Genomic DNA, 21,925 nt, shown 5'->3' with positions numbered 1-21,925 from the left:
TCCAACCCCTCATTTAATGTGAGGGGTGTTTTTATAATTTAGAGAGTGATTAAGAGTGTTATGAGTGAAAAGTTTTTATATTTTAGAAAAAGTAGTGATTTTCCTGTATATTTGAAAAGCTACTGTTCACCCCATATAATTTTTCAATATATTTTAAGAGTAGTTGTGAGTGAAGGAAAGAGAAAATGTAATGATAAAAGGTATAAAATGTATTATTAATTGATATGGATAGAGAAAATAAAGTGAGTTTTAGTGTAATTTTTGGTTTAGGGATAGGGGGTGGGATGAGAATGCTCTAAGGTTTTCTTGTAATTTAAATAATTCAAAATTAAAATGTTTTTAATGTTTTGGATGGACCCGTTTGTTTTTTATTTTAACCCTATACCCTATTCATGATAAATAACAACTAACCCACATTCTTTCACCGTCATCGCAGCCTCCATTTCTCTTTCAATCAAGCGTTTTCTTAATCCAATCGATCAATGACCATTAACAAATTTCAAATGCAGTCTCTAGCAAGAGTTGGAATATATTTGAGATGTCCAGTTTTTACTCATGTCTACTATATATATAGCTTTATCAAGAATGAATAGTAAATGTGATATTAAAATGCTTATTTTAGATAAGCAAGTAAAGTTACAAACAAAACAAAAAATATGATTTTACTAAAAAATATTTAATAGTTTACGAATTTGCAATTTTTAAAGTTTTAGATTATGTTTCCAAACAATGTACTATGACTTTTTTTTTCTGTAACTTTATATTTTTAAGTACTTTGGTTACATACAAGTTTGAATTGCAAGTATATTAAACAATCCTCTCAATAAACATATAACTAAAACTTTTGTCATCTTAAATAATATGTGTTTAGTTGTCGATTTCTATATTTTCACTCGTGTCATACATGGGTTAATAACCTAGTTATTTAATAAAAAAAATTATCTTTATTTTGTAACTGAATATGGGTATTAGGCAATATTAGTAATAGGATTGTGCTAAATGAGAAAAGTTAAATAATTATTGCTTGCCCTTGGGCTTATTTGGGTTTACAGTTTGAACCTAAATCAGAGTTCGTGAAACCTCAAACTGGATTTTTAAGTTGGGTTTTAATCATTTGCAATTCGATGTAGTTTTCGGTTTAATCAGGTTAAAATCTCTATCTATGTAATTGCCTACATAAAATCCTATGTGACATAATGTGGTTGCTCCTCACTTCCTCTCGGGCTATCAGATTGCTTCATTCATGAATGGTGGTTTCTTATGCGTTTGACCCGAATTCACGGGTATGGGTCTTACCAAACCCGGATAATTCTTAAACAGGTAATAACATCTAATTTATTTATAAAACCTTTCATCATCAAACAATAATTTTCGTGGGTCATGGACCTCGCCAAACCCGGACGACCTCTAAACGGGTTATAAGATATCATTTATTTGTGAAACCCTTTTAACATCAAACTTTAATATAATTTCTCTCATCTGCATATTCCTTGTCGCCGGTTTATCCTCTCAATCACCGGTTTACTTATGATTACTACCCATCATCATCAACCTCCCCTCTCATGTATCACCCACCATCGTAACCTACATTAACCGCCCCTTTTTCATAAAACAAATACTTATGTTCATGTTTGTTCATTTTTAAAAAAATCAGCATATTCGTATTCATTGTTGGTTCGCTAAAAATCTAAGAAACCTACACATCTCAATTGAAATATCCCTAACGTTAAATAAATATAATTAACGTAACAAACTACCATATGCGTATTAAATTAAAACAAAGCTACACTAAAAAATAAAACAAATCATTACAAAATATACAAATAGGAAAACGATTAAAAACAAAAACTTAAATAAAACCCCCGTAACACGGGTCCCAAAACCTAGTTAAGTAATGAAAAACTATGAAGAGAATGAGAGTCGGCTTTGATAACTGATATCTTTTATTAAAGACGAAATAGTCACTTTTAATAAAGTAACACTAAAATTAGTCGATACCTATCCTAAGAACGAAAAGTGTGATAGTTTGGTGAAAAATGTGGACGGCATGCACGTGACTATTCTATATTTTTTTAGTTATTGAAAGATGGACTAAAATCACTGATCAAATATTTCAAGAACAAGAGAATTAAAGAACAAGGGAACCAATTTTAACAAACTAGCTAACACCTTATTATACATCGCATTTGCCATATTTAAGTTCTGAAACTATCATTTCCAGCAAAGACTACTATTTGGAGAGTAGTATTGAGAATACATATTAGAAGGTTCGTACATCTGAAAACGATGGAATGCATATACTAAATATCTCAGTGGGATTACTGCTTGACTACTTTCTAAAATCATTCCCACCAACGCCGCCTAAAAAGTCCTAAGCGAGAATGTTATCTGGAATCGTATCACCGCCGTTACGGCAGATAATCTGACGAAAATATTTATGCCCACCCTCATCGACGCAGGAGAAAATTTTGTCTGAAATCTTATCTTCCCCTTTAACGACACAGGATCTCTCGAAATCAGGGGCGGATCCAGCATACAAACGGGTGGTTCCCCGGAACCACCCGAGTTTCGAAATAATAGTGCACGGATATATAGAAGACGCGTAGGAACCACCTTATAAATTAAGAGGGAACCACCTAAAAAAAATTCCTGGATCCGCCACTGCTCGAAATATCCATCTTTAATTATTTCAGGACAATTCTGTCAATGAAAGTCTAATCTTTTTATTTTTTGTATTATTTTTTTTATTTAGACTGTTTATCGTAATTTGTCGGGAATCGAAGAGTTTTTTTGTTCTTATTGATTTTATATGTACTTTTTTTTTCGTCTTGTACTAAAAGAGTCTAAAGCTCTATGAGCATTTCCAATGGGATCTTCATATTTATGTGAGTGTATTCTTCATTTTTTAGAGTATGGTTGTGAGCAGAGCATAAAAAAAATTTACTGTTTATGGTTAAATTTGGAGAAACACTGTTTACGCTTTGAAATTTTTTAATATTTTTTTAAAGTGGTTGTAAATGGAGTGAAGAGAAAAGGTAATGATAAAGGTATAAAAAATATTATTTAATTAAAAATAAGAGAGAAAATATAGTGGCTTTTAGTATAATTTTAGAGACGGAGATAAAGAATCCATTAAAAATGCCCTAAATGGATTAACAAATACAAATTAACGTAGTCAGGAAGCTAGAGGAGTGTGTCTTACATAAAAGAAATCATGATGGGGAAAATTAATGATGCATCAACTAAAGATGGCTAAAAGGGCCCACAAATTAAAATTAATTAATTGACGTTGTCTACTGTCAAAAATCTACCTAGACTTCCCAACTTGGAGTGTTGTTTACATAATGTAGTTACAAATTGAATATTCGAATCAATCACCAAACCAACAACAAAACATGAGTCGAAGTGATTTTGTCCTTGGTGCGATCTTTATCGCATGTTTTCTTGTAGCCTTGGCTGCAGCAGCTCCTACATTCTTATTTCAGGGTTTTAACTGGGAATCATGGAAAAAGGAAGGCGGATTGTACAACTCCCTCGTTGGTTCCATTGATGACCTTGTGTTGATGCATATTTTGTCCGTCTCGATCTTTATCAGGACTTTAATGTAATAGGTTAAAAGTATAGGGGTTATAATGTAAATATGGTAAAAATGCCATTCGCTCAATTGTGAGTTACATTCGTTACCCCGTAACGAATGTAACACATTCGTCTAAATGTAAGCTCATTCGTTAACCTTGAGGGCCATTCTCTATCATTTAAAGTATTAACAATTAAGCGTGTTTATTCGTTAAGTTGTTATAACGAATGACTTATTCGTTAAGCTTATCTTAACGAATAAGGGTCAACGTCTATATAAACCCCTGTAATGTATTTCATTATAACGGTTTTGATTTATCCTTGAATCCTCTCGTTACTCTGTCTAACTGCCATCTCAACACACACACTACACCTACTAACGTATATCTAGCCAAATTGTATAACGAATCAACATGAACATCGATGTAATCACAAGATCTAGATCCTTATATGCTCTCTCAAGTGGTATCAGAGCCTGATATCTGATCTTCGATGATTCTCGTGTTGTTAATCGTATAATTCATCTCATGGTGAATTGATAGGATTTGAAGCTTAATTGAGTTGAATTGAAACAGAGGATCGTATTTCATTGAAATTGGAACTGTAATTAACGTAATTAGGAGTATTGATCAGTTAATTGGATAATCATGAAGGTTAGAGTTCGTTTGAATGAGGTTAGAGTTTAAGTTGATAACGAATTAAGCTCCGATTGAGTTGTGGTTTGGATGTTACAAACTAGTTAAGAACGAGGTGGTTAATTGATCGTATTAGTTGTTGTTTGCGAATCCGGACAAGTGAGATCAGGTTCGGAATTCATCTGCGAGTTGATTGATAACTATTTCATGGATTTCGGACTAGTTTAGACTGTGATCTGAGAGTTTGAAAAGTTTGAATATATGAGTTCTTATTCGCTATTGATGAAGACTGATTCGTTAAATCTTAACTACTCATTCGTTAAGACTTAACCGCTCATTCGCTAATACTCAACGACTCATTCGTTAATCCCTCACTTTCGTTAAAAACCACATTCGCTACTCAAACTTCTTTCGCTTAAACCTTATTCGCTAAAAGCTCATTCGTTCACCCATTCGCTATTCATTCTCTATTCGTGATACTCATTCGTTATATTGCTCATTCGGTTCATTCATCTTAATGAATATCATTCATTCGTTAAGCAATTCACATTCGTTACTGTTTTCCCATTTGTGTGAACAGTAACCTGAAGGTTTTAAGTATTGACAATTTTAGTCCTTGAAGTTTCAACAAGTGTGATCATGGCTTCTCAAAACGCCTCGTTCTATGCTTTAGCGTCTCAAAATGCCCTAATGCAGCAAATGCTTACCATGGACAATGAAATTGGGAGCCACAACAAGTGTCCAAAACTGTTGAAATTATCCGACTTTGCTCGGTGGGAACCGAGATTTCGTGCTCACTTGGGATCCGTTCATCCGAGTAGTGTTCGTTATCTAGATGTTGTGTATGCTGCACCGTTGGTTGGAAGTGATAATCTCGGCTGGACTCCTAAGGAATTCAAGAATTATGAAACTCAAGAATTAAAAGACTTTGAAAGTGAGACTAAGGCTTATTCAACTCTCACTATGGCTTTACCTGAACAAATCTTTCATCAATACAGCACCATAAAAATTTGTGCATCCTTATTCGATACCTTGAAAAGAAGAAGCCTAGGGAATACATTAGAAAGCAAGAAAACGCTTGTAAAGTTTCAATTCATAAACTTTATTTTGATGAAGAATGAAATGGTTAAAGAGATGATAAATTGTTTTAATCATCTAGTGGTTGAAATGGTCAGTGTTAATCTGGAACCAACTGAGACTGACAAGATAGATACATTGAAAAATGCATTGCCTTCGTCATATTCGACTTTTCTCTTTGTGTTGAAAGAAAATGGTTTCTTTCGTAATACTGAACTTACTGCAGTCCAGTTTATCAACAAAATTGAGGAAAGGGAATTTGAATTAAAGTGTCAAACATCATTGAAGGACAATCAGAATCAGAATCCTTCAATTTATGGTGGAGCAATGCCGGCAAACTCTTCAAGTCAAAGTTCAGTCCCAATTACTGCTTTCTTCACTCAAACTGAAGAGGAGAATTCTAATGTAAACAATTCAGCTAATGTATGCTTTATGGCATCAGGGTCGAAATCCAAGTCTACCACCAATGCTTCAAGTACATTACCTAAAGTAAACCTTCAAGAAGCTGAACATTAGTTTGCTTTTCTATGTGCTTTCATGACATCATAGGAACAATTGGTGGGTAGCAAAATTGCCACTAATGATCTAACCGATGAAGATTATGATCGAATTGATCCTGATGATCTTGATTTGATGGATCTAAAATGGAATATGGCTATGGTTGTGCGAAAGGTCAAGAAGTTCATGCAAAGAACAGGGAAAGATCTTCCAACGTTGAATAAACGAGTTGGTTTTGATAAGTTGAAAGTTAAATGCTACAATTGCGGGGACTTTGGTCATTTTGCCAAAGAATGTGACAAGGCAAGAAAAGAATATTCCGGTCCACGCAATGCTGAGAGATCACAAGGAAAGAATTCATCGGGTAATGATCAAGGCAAAAGGAGTTCCTCTGAAAGAGATAAGAACAAGTTAAACAACAATCAAGCTCTTGTTGCTAATGAAGGGGTTGATTGGTCGCAGAGGTTATTGGGGAATCAGGCCAATCTTGCGGTATTTCAATCAGTTGAACAATTTGAAGATGCAAGTAGTGATAAAGTATCTGAAGAGAGTGACACATCAAACTCTGAAACTGATTCATATCAGAGTTCATCTGATAACTCAACTGTGCAAGCCAAATATGACAATTCAAATTCTGATCACATTGAATCTTATGCTTGCATGGCTAAGTTTGACGAGGTATGTCCTGAACCTCAACTTAACATAACTGAACTTTTAAATGTTGTGTTAAAATGTTCTAAATGTGCTAAAATCATATCTAAACTAGAAATCGCTTTAACTCAGAACAGTTCTCTCACAAAAGAGCTTTTTATGATCAATGAATGCTACAAACAGAAATCAAAATTACTAGAACAATCAACTTTAAAAATCCAAAAACTGTCTGAAAGCAATCATGATCTAAAGCTGAGATTCAATGTAAGATTATAGTGGTTGAACAACATTTTCAGAAGATTCTCAGACTCGAACCTGCATTTCTAAACTAGAAAATGAAATTTTGGAATTGAAAAATAAACTTGGAAAATTTCGAGATTCCTCGTTTTTACTAAATGAAATAATTGAAGTAAACACTTCCCACAAGAAAAATGGGAAAGCAGGTTTAGGGTTTGTTGAGATTCATTCTCCTTTTAAAGAAGATTACTGTAGCATTCCAGACATTAAACAATGTCCTAAAGTGATTACAGTTAAACCTGAAAGTGTTGATCAAACCCAATCAAATCAAGAACCGATTCACATTAAAGGTAATTCCGTTTTTACCAAAAGTGAATTAGATGGTTCTGTTGAGGAGTTAGTCGAACAAAATGAGATTGTCAAAAATAAGAATATTCCTGCTGACAATCACATTTTATGTGAACCCGAAGAATTTGAACAGGCAGTCTATGGTTCATAATCTTTGGGTGAAACTTCGAAAACTCCTAAGATACTACCTAATGTTTCTCAATCAGACAAACCTTCGGTGTCTGATGAGGAATTGATGAGATTCATAAATCCTCAACCAAAATCTTCAAGCGGGAAGATATTTAAATTAAAAGGTCTTTCAAAGGTGTTTTCGGATAAGGAAGTTCCTTTGAATTTTATTAATCCAGAACTAATTGAAAGTGTCTTTCAAGATGACATTTCAGAAGTCACTAAAGTTGAACAACAATTTTCCAAATCCAAAATTAAAAATGTTCAAGAAAAGTCAACGAAAACCACATTTATACCCATAAAATTTATCAAATCGTCTGGAATGGAGAATTCATCTAATTCTACCAATCTTGAATTTTTCCAAAATAAAAAGGGACTTAAATTTGTTGGTACAAAGAAAGTGACTTTTGAAGCATCAAAAAACTGAGATTCAACCCCTGAAGGAAAATCAACCTAGTGGTTCACTACATAAGTCTTTAGATTCACGCTTATGTTTTAAATGTGGTGAACCTGGACATGTTTCTAAAAATTGTAAAACAAAGGTTGATGAGATCAAACTGTCATCAAAGTGTAAGTCTGACTTGAAAGAAAAACCAAAAGAAAACCAAGTTGATGAAAGTTTAATAATGTATTCTGATGTTAATCCAAGAAAAGTTGTTACGATTGAGTCTTTTAATGTAAAAAACAAATGTGTTGAACGTGCTCAACCAATTTGTTTAGACACTGATTCGGGAATTATTCTTGACGGGTACCTAAAGAAGGAAAACAAGAAACCAGTCACATATTCTCAAATCCCGATTAAAAGTGTTAAGTTAATTTTTTCTCCGAAAGTATCAAAGAGAGAGCCCAAGACTGAGGCTTGGGCTGCCTTTTTGAACTAATCATTTACTTGTTTGTGCAGAGTTCATCCAGGTCCATGTCTACTCATAAATGGATTTTGGACAGTGGATGTTCTGGGCATATTACTGGTAACCTCGATCTTCTGAATAATGTTAAGGATATTCAAGGAGGTTATATTGCGTTTGCTGTTAACAATGGGGGAATGATTACGAAAGAAGGAGAAGTTTCAAACGGGAAAGTAACGTTTGAAAAAGTAAATTATTGTGAAAAGGTGGATCACAATTTACTGGGTGTTTCTCAGATATGTGATAAAAAGTTTACCACTGTCTTCACAGACAAGGAATGTGTTATCCTTCAACCGGGATACACTATTCCTGAAGATATGGTTGTCATGCGATCACCACGATCGAATGATATTTATGTACTGGATATGAGTTACGATGTCAATGTTTCACCCTCAACTACATGCTTTATGTCTAAAGCTACCGAAAAGGACTCTATCCTTTGGCATCGACGCATGGGACACATTCACATACGCAAGATGAATTTTCTTATTTCAAATGAGTTGGTGGATGGTGTATCCCTTAAAAATTTCAAGATCAATGATCATTGCGTTGCGTGCAAGAAGGGGAAACAAAAGAAGAAATCACATCCAAGAAAGTCACCCAACACGATTGTTACTCCATTAGAAAAACTTCATATGGATCTCTTTGGTCCAGTGAATCGTGCTAGTATTGCTGGAGATTTGTACTGCTTGCTAGTGACTGATGATTTATCACGTTACTCATGGGTGCTATTTCTGGGATCGAAAGATCAGGCAACTATCTTAATTCAGAATCTGATTACTAAGATCGAATCACTTTAAAAATCAAAAGTGAAACGAATTCGTAGTGACAATGGAACTGAATTTAAGAATAATGTATTGGATTTCTTCTGTATACAGAAAGGTATTCAGCGAGAATTCAGTGCACCTTATGTTCCTCAACAAAATGGTGTGTCTGAAAGAAAGAATCGTACGTTGATTGAAGCGGCAAGAACAATGCTCGCTGGTTCAAAGCTACCCGTTCAATTCTGGAACGAATTGGTAAATACATCATGTTATACTCTGAATCGCGTACTAACAGTAAAGAAGTTCAAGAAGACTAGTTACGAGCTTCTGAACAATCGTAAACCGAACTTAAAGTATTCGGAACCATTCGGGTGTCCGTGTACTGTGTTAAAAAGAGATGCTGGAAAGTTTGATGAAAAAGCGTTTGAAGGTTACTTTTTGGGATACAATTCTCCTAAGAAACGAATCTTCAATATCTCTTCGGGGTGTGTGGAAGAATGGTATCACGTTGATTGCCAAAGTTATACTACTCCGCCAACTGGTACAGGTCCCGACTGGATGTTCGATTATGACGGCTTATTTAATTCGTTTACGTTAGTGGTTGAAGAAGTACATGAAGATCTTATTAGATCTTATCTGGAAGAACAATGTCTTCCGATGTCAAGGTCTTCTTCGGTTGATGTGAATGACTCTCCTAATGTATCAGAAACGTCGAATGAAGTTTCTGAATCTTCTGATGGTGCTGATTTCGTGGATTCATCGTCAGTACCCTTGGATGAAGCTCCAAAAACAAACGAGCCAATTCAAATTGTTAATGAATCACCGACTGTCTTTTTAGACACAGTAGAGGAAAATATCACCAATTTGGGTGATAACATATCTGTCCCTGTCAATCCTTCCTTAAGGATTCATTCGAGTCATCCACAGGAACAGATAATTGGTGATGTGAACGATGGGGTTCGAACAAGACACCAATAGATAATGTATGTGATGATCAAGTTGATTGTAACGTATCTCCTACCGAGGATTTAATAGTTTATGCTTATGCGGATTTGCACTCTTCTAGTATCCTTAGTATTGCACAATACACCTACTTCCTATCACAGATAGAACCAACAAGTGTCGCAATGGCACTCAAGGAACCGTCTTGGGTTGAAGCTATGCAGGAGGAGCTGCAACAGTTCATACAACTGGGTGTATGGGACTTAATTGATAAACCCGATCGCGTGAAAAAGGCAATTCCAACTAAATGGGTCTTTAAGTGCAAAAAGGACGACCGCGGGGTAATCGTGAGAAACAAGGCACGATTGGTCGTACTTGGTTATAATCAACAAGAAGGCATAGATTACACCAAAGTATATGCTCCGGTTGCACGAATGGAGGCTATACTTATCTTTCTTGCCTATGCAGCCTATAAAAATTTTAAGGTTTATCAAATGGACGTGAAATCGGCGTTCTTGAACGGAGCTATTCATGAGGAAGTGTATGTGAAGCAGCCTCCAGGTTTCGAGGATCCAGACTTTCCAGAGCGTGTTTACCGATTAAACAAAGCTCTTTATGGTTTACACCAGGCCCCGAGAGTCTGGTACAACACGTTGGCTGACCATCTGCTAGAGAGTGGATTCACGAGAGGGACTGTGGATTGTACATTATTTTATAGGAACGTGGGTGATGATTTGCTCCTCGTCCAAATCTATGTGTACGACATAATTTTTGGTTCGACGAACGACAGCTTGTGTAAAGATTTTGAAAAGACGATGCAAATCAAATTCGAGATAAGCTCGATGGGAGAGATGAACTTTTTCTTAGGATTGCAAGTTCACCAGTCTGTTCCGGGATCTTTATCCATCAGACAAAATATGTGAACGATGTCTTGAGCCGATTCAAGATATTTGACGGCAAAATTCCTTCGACACCTCTTCCAGTAGGTCACAATCTATCACCGGATGGATTGGAGGATACCGTAGATCCAACCCTGTATCGTGCTATGATCGGATCTCTCATGTATTTGACTGCATCGCGACCTGATATTATGTTTGCTGTTTGTTTGTGTGCTAGGTACCAATCGAGTCCCCGAGTGACTCACCTGGAGGCAGTAATGCGAATCATACATTATCTGATGGGACATCTAGACATCGGGTTACGGTACCCCAAGGACGATAAGTTCGATCTCACCGCTTTCACTGATTCGGACTACGGAGGATGCAAAATCAATTTCAAGTCTACAACAGCAGGATGTCAATTTTTAGGAAACCGGCTTGTTTCCTGGAAGTGTAAGAAGCAGACGACGGTCTCAACTTCTACAGCCGAAGCGGAGTATGTGGCGGCCTCGAGTTGCTGCTCACAGGTTCTCTGGATCCAGCAACACTTGCGGGATTACGGTTTGATGTTTCTTACTACTCCCATTTATATTGATAATTCTGCTGCAATTTCAATCACCAAAAATCCGGTTCACCATTCAAAAACCAAACACATTGAAATCCGTTATCACTTCGTACGTGATTGTTTTGAAAAGAAACTAATATCAATTGATAAAATTCACACGGATTTTCAAAAGGCTGATCTTTATACCAAAGCATTTGACAAAACACGTTTTCAATATCTACTGGGTATAAATGGTTTAAAAACTTTAAAAGATATTCAAAAGCTTGGTTAAATCATTTTATTTCTTGTTTTGTTTCGATTTTTGTCGTTTTTAGGGGGAGAAAATATAAAAACCAAAAATATTGTGTTTTCAGTTTGTACAGAGAAATTAAAAACTCCAAAAACATTCAAATATTGAAAAATTTTAAAAATAATGAAAAATGCTCCTCAAAATGAGTTTTGAAGCAAAAAGGGAAAATGATAGTACATTGACGAGATTAATCTAGTACATGAATAAAATAGATTAAAAATTACCGTAAGGCCAGCAATATGATATGCTAAGATAGGCTTGACAGACTATATAGGAACTGATAAGATATAAAGATAATGAATGCCGAACCTAGTGGAATTACATCTTGAAAGATTAATACTATATCTGATTTAAAGAAAAATCAAAAATCAAAATGATTACTCTGTGTGCATGCTTTCATTTTTGAAGAAAATTCTGCTTTGTTTTTATTTTATTTTGCAAAGAAATTCAACTTTATTTTTTCTTTATTTTTATTCAAATATTGGATCCTCTCTTGCGCGATAAGATTATCCGACCTGAGGGTTAATATTTGAGTATTCTGCTTTATTTTCTTGGTGTTTCGTATAAAATCTTGGACTTTCTCCGCGCGATAATACGGGATTATCCGAATTGAGAGTTAAGATTTTATGCAACTTCAACTTATTTTTATGTTTTTATTTTGTTGAAATGGAACCTTATCTGCGTGTAGTAATACCGATCTTAAGGGAAAATTTTGACGTTCTGCTTTATTTTCCTTTTATTATTTTTGCATGAGTCACAGTTAATCAAAATTTGGAAAATCAAAGAAAAACGTACATATGATATTCATTGTATAAGAGATAGAAATGTTATATCTGATTAATGGGGTCCACATATGGTTTTGTGCCTAATTGAACCAAATTAAAGCATATCGTAAAGTTTCCGGCAAGTCTGTGAAAAGTTTAAGAGGACAATTATATCTGCAATCATCGTTGGGTTACGTGTATAATAATCATCGAAATTGAAGTGTTACTTAGTGACATTTTTGTCAATATGATTCCCTGCTCAACTCACAAAAATATGTACTGCTTTATTAGTATAGTTTTATATTCTTATTTGTCATTTGTTTCGATTTACCAAGCGAGCGAATAATTCAAAAGAAAAAGATTGATCCCCATTATTTTAAGTTAATCGTGCTTAACGTAACTTACAACTGGTATCGGTTGTGATTTTAACGTAAAAATTCGTTTAAGTTTAATATTACCGATCCGTGAATGATCGGGTATCTTTAATGTATGCAATTAAACCCTAAATTGGATTTAATTGAATATTTAAATCATTGATTAAAACCCTAATTGGTTTTAATAATTATTTAATTGCTTAATGAGAATTTATTTCTCATTCGTTAAGGATGTTTTGGTGATTCGTTAAGTGTTAACGAATGTAAAGCCTTTCGTTATTAAAACATAACGAATGAGTTTCTCATTCGTTATCCAGACATTCGCTTCCGTTGTGCATAACGAATGGATGACATTCGTCTAAACATTTAACGAATGGAATGTTTTAATATATCATTCGTTAAGAGTTAACGAATGACTTCTTTTGTTCGTTAAAAGGATAACGAGTAAGAGGAATTAATGTAAAATTCGTTAAAGTCTTAACGAATTAGAATCCTATTCGTTTAAAATCTTTAACGAATCAGGTTCGTAATTTAACGTATAAGGTCGTTCGTTAGTTCAAATTTTAAACGAATGTCCTTGGAAAGTGTGAAATTATTGGGGTTTATAATCCCAAGGTTAAACGAATGGCTGTTCAGTCACCATTTCCTATTTCATTGTCTCTCTAACAGAGCTCTTGCAAAATTTTATAAAAATCCTATACCTGATCATAATCGCAATTGATTAACCAATTTGTATTCTACAGGTAGGAGCTATTACAATGATATAATTTGATTGGAGGTTCATTGGATGTCTACGGGATAACTGATAAAAGTTTTATTGCATATTCACCAAACTAATTAACATCTTACAAACCTAATAGTTGAATCAATGTTAGGATAGATGAGCAGTGTTGGGTGTATTAAAACGATTTTCGATCATCTTTGTTATGGTTAATTAGTGAACAATTTAGAAGATCAAACGGTTTTCCAATGTTCATCGTCGTCTTTGACTGAGATTAGTCAAAATTAAGTGTAAACTTGACTATTGTTAGTCAAAGTGATTAATGAATTCAAATTCGTTATTGTTTTAACGAATGATGGTCTGATTCGTTAATTCTGGTAACGAATGACTATTTGATTCGTTAGAAGTAACGAATAAGGTATTCTTCTGATAGCGAATAGGATAACGAATCAGAAGTGATTCGTTAATATAATAATATCAGATTCGTTGTCTTTAACGTATGAGTGTGATTCGTTATGTGTAACGAATGAAAGATAGATCATGTTTAACGAATGTCTTATTCGTTTAAATCATCTTAACGAATAAGATAGATATTTGTTAATCAATATTATATTTTTGGATATTATACTAATGATTGTTTGATTAAACAGATATGGCTGACGAGAATATTCAAAATCCTGTTCCCGAGCCACAACCCGCAGATAATCCAGTACCTGAACAAGCTCCGGTGATGCTTTCGTGGAACAAAAGTCACAACATCTGTGCTTATCTTGAGCCGAATTTTGAAGATTCTTCGTTATTCGGGGGTATGATTAGCTTTCTGATACGCTCAAGAATTTACAAGGCTATTACGACTCGTACGGTGGTTTATCAGAACGATAATCAGAGAATTCTGGAATACTGCGAGATTCAATGAGAAAGAAAATCAAATTGAGGCAGTGATTCAGAATAAACGAGTAGTGATTGATGTTGGGGTAATCCGAGATTCGTTGGGATTTCGTGATACGATCGATGACAGGTGCGAGTTTGATAGGGAGTTGATACGTGGTTTATTTGGACGTGTAAAGTATAATGGGGATTTGGGAAGATCTATGTATAATAAAGCAAACTTGTGTGAACAATACAAGTATTTGCTTCATCTATTGATTCACTGTCTCGGTGGACGCAAGGGTGGATTTGACGAGTGCCGAGTAATGCTTCAGTCCGCTTTTGTTACCCTTGTTTTGAATAAACCATTCAACTTCTCAGAATTGGTTTATTATCATCTGAAAGAGAACATTTCGAGCCATCATAAATTTCTAATGTATCCTCGTTTTCTACAAATGATGATCAATGATTTGGTGCTGGATTTGGAGAAAGATCAAGCTGATGTTATGAAGCTTGAACACATGAACGAAGAAACTATGAGACGGTTGAGATCTTATAGAGGGCAGAGTCTGGAAGATCGACCAAAGTTTAAACGATTGATTGGTCATTTAGCAAATATTGATTATGTTGCACCGCCTAATGATCGTTGGATTCATGATGATTCGGACTCTGAACGTGAAGGTGGTGATGGTGGAAATGATGATGATGGTGGTGATGGTGGTCCAGGACCACAGGCTACTTTAAGTTATGATCAGAAACGTAAACATAAAGGAAAATAACCGATGGTAGAGAAGAGTGATAAGGTAAAGAAGCAACGGGTTCGACGTGGATAAGGAATTGAGATTCCTAGTCAACCGTTTGTTAGTTCTACTCCTCTGGTATCTATTTCAGATCCTATTCCTACTTCTCCTGCACCTCAACAGATTCCAAGGTCACCGACACCGATTCATATGCCAGTGTCTCCGGTACCTCCGTCTATGACCTTGATGACAACTACACGAATAGATCCTATGTTTGGTGATATTCCTCAGACGGTTTTAGCACGTATGCCTACACCGCAGCCTACTACTCTTACTTCTCCTGCTACTCCTACACAGTTGCCGAGACCTGAGCATTCGTTTATGACATTTACTCGTCCTCAGGGTCCGTTGCAACCAGTTCATCTAAATTTCCTTGGCTTGAATCTTCAGACTCAATGGTTTCATATGATGAATCTGTTGCACCTTCAACAGACTCAAATGCAAGCTGATAGAGCGGCCCATGAGTTAGCACAACGAAATTTGTTGCGTCATATTCAATTCACTCAACGTGAAAACAGGGAACGTCGAGCCCTTATTGCTGCTCAGGGGGAGAGATTGGAAAAACAGGATGAGATCATTCTTCAGTTGACATGTAAAGAAGATGAGTTAAAGAAGTTAAATAATAATGAAGATGATCAAGATGGTACAGGTGGTGGGGTAGATCAGCAACCAGGCGGAAGTTCCACACCGTCGGCAGGAAATAAGACTGATGCGAGTGTTGGTGGTGGATCTGGAGATAGTCAGTTGCAGATTGTGCCATACAAGGATTACACGAGAGCTAAACCGATTGATGTCATTCCAGCAAACATGATTTTATTTGTGGGAATGGATGGAGTTGTGTATAGTATGGTGAATGTGGATGAGATCGAAGAAGGTGAATTTGTTGATCATTCGTTAACAAAAGAACAAATTGCCTTGCTTTTGGATCTAAATGAAGAAGAGATAGATGTGTTGGGAAAGAGTGTGGATATGGATATTGAAATAGAGGAAAGTACTAATACAGGCATTGCACGCGGGAATGTGCCTGATTTTGAGGAGGTAGAGGTTGAAGACGTAACTGCTGAGGAGTATCCTGAGTTCTACACCGACAACAACAACGACTCAGGTATTCCGTTTTTCACTACTCGGCATTTTGATGCAGCAGAACGTCGTTTGCAAGAAGAGAAAGATAAATTTAAAGCTGCTGGAACAAGTCACGTCTCTGCTACTGAGAAAAAGCGTAAACGTGCTTTGGAGGGTATGTTTGAACATAATTTTGCAAAGATGAACAAGATGATCGAGACTTTTCGTTATCATGAACGAGAAGAAGTCAAAGTGGAAAAAGCTCGAGCATCAGCATACCAAATGAAGAAGTACAAGTCAGCTAAAGATGTAAGAGGTGATTTGGTGGCATGGCAGTATGATTCAGATCTTAAGGTATATATCGGGAAATGGGAACACGGTATTTATTACTTCAAGCGCCTACACGATATCTTATCTATGCCCAGATGGGATGTGAGAACACTAGCAAACAGACCGTTCGTGAATCGTGGGAACGATCAGTGGGCTGGTTGGTTCTATATGCAGTTATTACATGAAACCCGTTTCGGTTTCAAGTTCTTCAAGCCACAGGTGCCAACTCATAAGTATATAGATGATTGATACTCGCACAGGCTGGAGAAAGACGATATTACAAGTAAAACCGCCAAAGACGATGAAGAGTGTTCCAATGAAGATCTTTCCTCAGATTCGGTTCACCTCGTTTAATTATTGGTACTACGACAATCATACAGGTGAAGCGGTTATTGTATTCGGTCATGGTTCAAACACGAAGACGATATGTGTTATTGATCCGATGTGGCTGGTTAACTTATCTGAGTCTGACAATGATGCGTTATTTATAAGTCAGATCAGGTTTGCTAACGTACGCGACTACGAACTTGCTATGCAGTTTCAGAAGGTTGTTAGAATCTGTTACGCATACAAGATTCACAGTTTTGTTGACTGGAAGACCAAGATGTTCCAAAGATGAAAGATAAAGAGCTCGAGACGAGGGGGAGTTTGTTGATGCATATTTTTTCCGTCTCGATCTTTATCAGGACTTTAATGTAATAGGTTAAAAGTATAGGGGTTATAATGTAAATATGGTAAAAATGCCATTCGCTCAATTGTAAGTTACATTCGTTACCCCGTAACGAATGTAACACATTCGTCTAAATGTAAGCTCATTCGTTAACCTTGTTTAACGAATGAGATAACGAATGAGGGCCATTCGCTATCATTTAAAGTATTAACGAATAAGCGTGTTTATTCGTTAAGTTGTTATAACGAATGACTTATTCGTTAAGCTTATCTTAACGAATAAGGGTCAACGTCTATATAAACCCCTGTAATGTATTTCATTATAACAGTTCTGATTTATCCTTGAATCCTCTCGTTACTTTGTCCAACTGCCATCTCAACACACACATTACACCTACTAACGTATATCTAGCCAAATTGTATAACGAATCAACATGAACATCAATGTAATCACAAGATCTAGATCCTTATATGCTCTCTCACCTTGCGGCTGCCGGAGTTACTCATGTTTGGCTCCCACCTCCCTCCCAATCTGCTGAACCTAAAGGTCTCTCTTCCTTAAACATGTCATTGCATATTATGGATTTTTTCCCCCTCAATAAAAAGAAAATAAGAGGGCAAATGATTTCTATTAGAGCTAATCTTTATTTTTTTTGTTTCTAGATAATCAGCCATTTCGAATACCGAATTCTAAAAATTGTACAGATGTTAGCTATTGTCTGGTAACATGGAAGTTTCGAATGTGTTCTGCCATCAAAGGATGAGACTAAATTGAAATTTCTAGGATTCGGCATTTGAAATGACATATCCTCTATTACATCAAATCAAAGATGTACTTGTCTAAGTGAACTATGCATAATTTGCCATTTCACATCATAGAAAAAAAAATTCAAACTAGTTATGTCCATGTCAAAGAAAATAGCCGACAACATCTTCAAGATTCGTCATTTCAAATAGCGGATCGTCCAAAAACCAAACTAAAAACTTCTCTCTCTTAGAGCATCTCCACCAGGATAAAATCGTGTTGACGTGGACCGGAGCAAACGGACGAGCGGCAGTTTTTACCGGTGGAGGAAAACGGAGGGATGGGTGTTTGTTTGAGAATAAAAACGTTTGTGATGGAGTTTGAAATGGGCCCACCATCAAATAAAATACAATAAATTGATGACATGGAGGGCGGGCGGTGTCGGCGGCAATCACCACCCCGGCGTTGTTGGGGTCGCCCAGCCGGCGGCAATCAAAACCTCGCTCCACAGAGGAAGACGGAGGCGGTGGGGAAGATGGAGGCGGAGGGTAGGTGGGTTTTTGTGGAAGACGGAGGAGCGGCGGTTTTTCGGAGGAAAACGGAGGAAGACGAGGCGGTGGGGAACGGAGGCAGACGAGTCGGTGGGGATACTTTGGGGGAACCGTTGATTTTTCTTGGCTGCAAAAAAAAAAACAATTAACTCATTTCATAACAATTGTTAAATGATATGTTTATATTTTAGTATGTTTATATTTTACTATAACAATTGTTAAATATATAAATTTTTTAAACATTAATTTTATTATTTTTTTCTGGTAATATTAAATATTTTTGAAGTAATTTTAAATAATAATATTATAAAATTAATGTATTGTAAAAGTAATTTATTAAATATTAAATAATAGTAAAAGTATGTAATGATGTGGAAGATTATATGGAGGTTTTTATTGGTTTATGGGTAGAGTAAAAAGTAAGGGTTTTTTTAAAAAAATGATTAGAGTATGATGTGACGATGATGTGGAGGTTTGAATTGGTTTATGAGTGTGGATGCTTTTAGAGACCATTGCTCTATTCTTTTCTTCCTATCTTTGAAAAAGGTTCGTATATTTTATCTAAGTTAGTTGAACGACGACTTATGTATTATTAGTTAAATTCTGTTGCAGGATACATGCCAGGAAGGCTATATGATTTGAATGCATCCAACTATGGAACCGAAGAAGAACTGAAGTCGTTGATCAAATCCTTCAAGAACAAGGGAATCAAGGCGGTCGCCAACATTGTTATAAACCATCGGACAGCTGAAAAACTAGACGAAAGAAATATATTGTGTATATTTGAAGGCGGGACGCCAGACGACCGCCTTGATTGGGGGCCATCTCTTATCTGCAAAGACGACATTGAATACTCTGATGGAAACGGAAATCTGGACACAGGAGGAAACTTCTAAAAAGCGCCTGATATTGATCACCTTAACCCTAGAGTCCAAAAGGAGTTATCCGATTGGATGAATTGACTAAAAACCGATATAGGTTTTGATGGATGGCGGTTTGATTACGTAAGAGGGTATTCTCCGAGTATCACCAAGGTGTATATGACGGATACGTCTCTAGAGTTTGCGGTTGGAGAGTATTGGCCAGAGGGGCAACCAGTATACAACCAAGATAGCCATCGAAATGGAATCATGAAGTGGGTGCAAGAAAGTGGCGGCGGTTCACTTACAGCTTTTGATTTTACTACAAAATATATACTTCAAGAAGCTGTGAAGGGTGAGTTATGGAGGTTGAATGACCAGAACGGTAAGCCGTCCGGGCTCATTGGTGCTATGCCTGAAAATGCGGTAACATTTATTGATAATCATGACACAGGTTCGACTCAAAAGATTTCGCCATTTCCTTTTGATAAAGTAATGCAAGGATATGCATATATTCTCACCCATCCAGGAATCCCATCATTGGTAGGATTGTAGCACACTTACTATATATATAATTGAAAATTTTAACGTTAATTGTTTGTTTTTCCTATGTTTTGAAGTTCTACAAACCACTTTTTTGAATGGGGCCTAAAGGACGAGCTCACAAAGTTATCAGCTGTGAGAGCAAGAAACGGGATCACCGCAATGAGCCAAATGAAGATACTTGCATATGAACCCGAGCTCTATGTCGCATCTATTGATGACAAAATCATCGTTAAAATCGGACCAAAGATGGATCTTGGAAGCCTTATTCCGGATAACTTTCAGGTTGCTACTTCAGGGGAGCAGTATGCAGTATGGGATCAGAAACCTTAAATAAAATCTAACAAAATGTGTTACATCCACAATAAAGAATCATACCACTTATGTTAATGTATTACATGTTATAAATACAAACAGTAATCGGTAATGAACAAGTGAGTGTATGTGTGTTTATGGTTTACACGAAAAGAGAATGTCGAATAAAGTTGGTACAAATTACATTGAAAATTACGGTTTATATACAATAGATATAAAGCCATCTTATAACCGTTATTAACGGTGGTGAAGATAACGATTAAGGTTAGGTCGGTATACTCTAACCCCAACATAAATTAAGATTAGATGGTATTTTAAAGATGGATTAAACCACTCCCCACTTGTGTTGTATTTATTAAAAAGGGGCCAAGGATTATGATTTTCACGGGTTAAAAGGTAAAGAATATATTAAATTAACAATTAATATGGGTGAAATGGAGTTAAAAGGATTAAACATTTCCTTTGAGGAAAAGAGAGAAAAATGAGTGATGTGATGTTTATGTGGAATTAAAACGGGTTATAGCATATCCTATGGCCTTAACGACTGACATAATTGTACCAACCATCTAACAACCACCACCTAATTATTACCCTAATAATAAAGTAACTAATAAAGGTTTGAAGATCCTTTTGGTCGAAACCGAATTTAAGGGTTTAGGTAGTTTATAACCAAATTATATACCGAATTTAATTCATTTTCAATTTTGACCGAATATACATAATAACTTTTTTTATTTTTATTTTTGTTATAACTTATTATTTGTAATTGGGTTGAGTTACATAAGATCAGCCAATATTTGTAATATGATTGTGCTAAATGACAAACCTTTAATAATTATTATTTGGGTATTTTGGTTCGAACCAAACTCAGATTTTGTAAAACCTTAAACAGGATTTGTAATTTTGTTCGGTTTTAATCATTTTCAATTCGATTTGGTTGTTGGTTTAATAGGCTTCAATATCAAGTAATGAACACCCTCGGATTGGATAATTAATATCTTTTATAAAGATGAAATTCTCATTTTTAATAAACTAACACTAAATTTAAATGATACCAATCCCAAAAACGTAAAAATGTGATAGTTTAGGGAAAACTGCGGACATAGGTGTTGAAAGCAATGTTTTCAGGCCCGACCAGGACATCGATCCGGACGGATTACCGGGTTAAATATCGGACCGACCCGGAAGAACGAACCGGTGTTTGACCCGGATCATGTCATAAATTATATATATATATATATATATATATATATATATATATATATATATATATATATATATATATAATAAATTAAAACATATAAACCAAACTAATGCAGTTAAAGGATTTAAAAAAAACTAATACAATTAGTATTAATTATAATAAATAAATAATAAATTAAAAATAGTCAAATAGGACGTCAGGTTTGAAACGTGGCCCATGATATTAAAACTTTAATTTATTTAAACTATAAATAAAAAAATAAAAGATTGAGATACCGAAGGATAAACCTAACAATGTAATCTCATTTTAACCTAAATCTAAAAAAGGCCATTATCATCTTCCTCTCATGAGTCCCACCATAACTTCATTTAATCTCACAGATTAGGTAGGCTCTATGACTGAATCATCTCACCATCTTTATCTCCATCTTCTTCACACCCTATGCCTTTTTCTCACAATCCAGCTTGTTTTTAGAGTCGCCGGATGAAAAGAGCCTGAATTGCGGTCGGAATATGTTAGATTTTGCAATGTTAGGTTAAAATCTTGGATATAATTACATTTACCGGTTCACCCGACGGTTCACCGGG

The 21,925-nt window shown here is 35.6% G+C and overlaps 1 pseudogene; it reads left to right on the top strand.

The window, feature by feature from the left end:
- The first annotated feature begins 3,395 nt into the window (after positions 1-3,395).
- LOC143621951 (alpha-amylase-like) lies at positions 3,396-20,152 on the top strand (annotated as a pseudogene).
- The last annotated feature ends 1,773 nt before the right edge of the window (positions 20,153-21,925 follow it).

Source organism: Bidens hawaiensis, unplaced genomic scaffold, assembly GCF_021521415.1.
Source record: "Bidens hawaiensis isolate Kalapana, Puna unplaced genomic scaffold, B.hawaiensis_p1.1 tig00003004_1, whole genome shotgun sequence".
Lineage (NCBI taxonomy): Eukaryota > Viridiplantae > Streptophyta > Magnoliopsida > Asterales > Asteraceae > Bidens > Bidens hawaiensis.
Note: the sequence above shows the minus strand (reverse complement) of the source record. Positions and strands in the feature narration are given on the sequence as shown.